This window comes from Tamandua tetradactyla, chromosome 4 (genome assembly GCF_023851605.1).
Source record: "Tamandua tetradactyla isolate mTamTet1 chromosome 4, mTamTet1.pri, whole genome shotgun sequence".
Lineage (NCBI taxonomy): Eukaryota > Metazoa > Chordata > Mammalia > Pilosa > Myrmecophagidae > Tamandua > Tamandua tetradactyla.
In genome coordinates, this window is record NC_135330.1 from 43,908,668 (window position 1) to 43,911,054 (window position 2,387).

Here is a 2,387-nt window from a genome sequence, read left to right on the forward strand (position 1 = left end):
TAATGCCTTTATTGGGGCACTTTCATGGCCTTAGAACTGAAAATTTGCAACTTAACAAATCTCATTTGAAAAAGCCAACCCATTTCTGGTATATTGCATTCCAGCAGCTTCAGCAAACCCAAACAACTTGCTTTAACCATTTTATGCATTGATTTTTATACACTATATCTTTTTTTTTGTCTCTCTTTTTAACCTTTTAGTTTGCCTTGCTTAGTTGCCAGAACTGAAGATGAGGAGTTTAATGGACAGCCAAATGCAGTACTGGCCATGCTGTAGAGTAAGCTGCCTAAGCAGCAAAGGTTTACTAAGCCTGAACACAGATCACTGGAATAGAGTCCTGACTATGGTAGAATGACCCAGATGATACCCTGTAAAGAGCCCTCAACCACCCTGGCTGAAGAAATCTGGAAGGCTTCCTTCCCCCTTGACTAGGGGGTAAGTCAAGATCCCCAAGTAGAAGCAATTTATGGTATTTCCCTCTGCTGCTGCAGCCAACACCAATGCCCAGGGCACACATACAGGCAGATCCTCACCATGACCTTGTCCACCATCTCCTGTTTCTCTTCCTTCCAAAGCAGCACTGTGGCTGTGGAATAGAGCAGACTGTTGGTAGGCTCCTTTACACCATGCTGCAAAGAATTTCCAGCAGATCCTCACCATGAGAGCCGGGATGTTGAAGCAGCTACCAGCCCTAGGATACAATGGTAGAGGAGGCCATAGAGGCTCTCCCCTCCCAGTCATCATTATACTGCTACATTCCTAAGTATGAGCAGATATGAAGGGTCGTGAGAAGTTTGAGAAAAAGATTACAAAATTATTGAGCAAGGTGAAGGCTGGAACTAGGAGAAAGTGGTTATCAGTACCTCTCTGATGGTCTAAAAACCCCTAAGGGCAAAGGACAAACTGCACTAAGAAGTCCAGATAGTTAAAAAACTCCAAACCCTCACTCAGAAAAAGCACAGTATGATACATCAATTGCTCTTGCTCACCAAGAAGTTCATTTAGCTACTGAGCCAATCTCCCAATGGGGTCTTGGATTTGAACAAGACAGCGGACATGCTGAAAATTCAAAAAAGAAGAATTTGCAATATTGCCAGTGTACTGGAAGGTATCCACCTCATTAAGAAGAAATCTACAATGCCAGTGGATGGTCTGCTGTCTGTCTGAGGATGGGACATGCTGGCCCGTGTCAAGGCCTGTCAGAAAAAGTGACTAAGCTCAGTCAAGAAGCAAAAAAAATTGATGAATTGATTCAAAACTGCACCCTGGACCCCAAACTGTTAACTGTGGATTCAGAGAATTGAAGGTTAACTTACATTACATATCAAGATATTCAAAAAAATTTGTGACCTTAAAAACCAAACTTTTATAGTTCTGAAAGCCCCTCCAGAAACAAGACTTAAAGTGGCTGACTCAACAGAGAGCCCACAAATACATTTGTCAAGTACCCAAGGACCCATTAAGGTTTATTTGTGTCCAGAAGAAACTGAAACACATAATCCAATGAAAACAAACAACCAAGAAAACAATGAGAATGTCCCTAAAACCACTTCCAAAAAACTTGGCTTCACCCAGCTCAGGACATAGTGATGACACAATTTCTACTGCAAACCTATCTCCTTTGGCCTCCCCAGCCAACTTTTTACAGCAGACTGAAGACCAAATTCCTTCTGATTTAGAAGGATCTTTTGTGAACTTATTGCTTCCCTTACCCCAGGATGACTATCTGCTAAGCCTAGGGGAGGAAGGGGACATTAGTGATCTCCTCGATGCTTATGATTTGGAAAAGCTCCTACAGGTGGAAGACTTTATGTGTAGTTGATTATGCTGTATATGAGTACAACTTATAAACTGATATGTATTATCGTTGAAGCAGAACATCTGTCATGCAGAGTTGCCCTTTCCTACCTTCTTCCTCCACGATATTATCATGAAGTAAACTACAAACTTCACCATAAAACTGATGTTTAATGAATTAAAAAAATATAATCTTGTCTAAACACACAGTTACAGGCTCAACTGGAAAGCCCTGCTTTGCCTTGGGCTTCAAAATCTCATGGATAAGTCAGCAAATGAGAAAATGTGCAATCAGATGTTTCTAATGTGTACATCCTCTGCCTCCCAGATTGGCTTGCTATGCCTGAAGGATGGGCTCTAGAATGGGGTCTGGCTACCTGGCCCACTCAAAAGCTCTAATCTTCCTTAGCACTTCGTGCCATGCCTTCTACGCTGAATGCATGTCTTCAATGTTTGCTAATATGGAATGGAACTGCAGAAATGTAAGCTTGAAGTCAAGCAAAAGTATAAAATGCATTTCTTCACCTCTTCCTAGGAATATCTTAAAATACTGTCATAATTCATTTTAAACTATGTATGGCCTGTCATAC

General features: G+C 41.5%; 1 pseudogene; it reads left to right on the forward strand.

The window, feature by feature from the left end:
* The first annotated feature begins 658 nt into the window (after nt 1-658).
* LOC143680226 (transcription factor E2F3-like) lies at nt 659-1,822 on the forward strand (annotated as a pseudogene).
* The last annotated feature ends 565 nt before the right edge of the window (nt 1,823-2,387 follow it).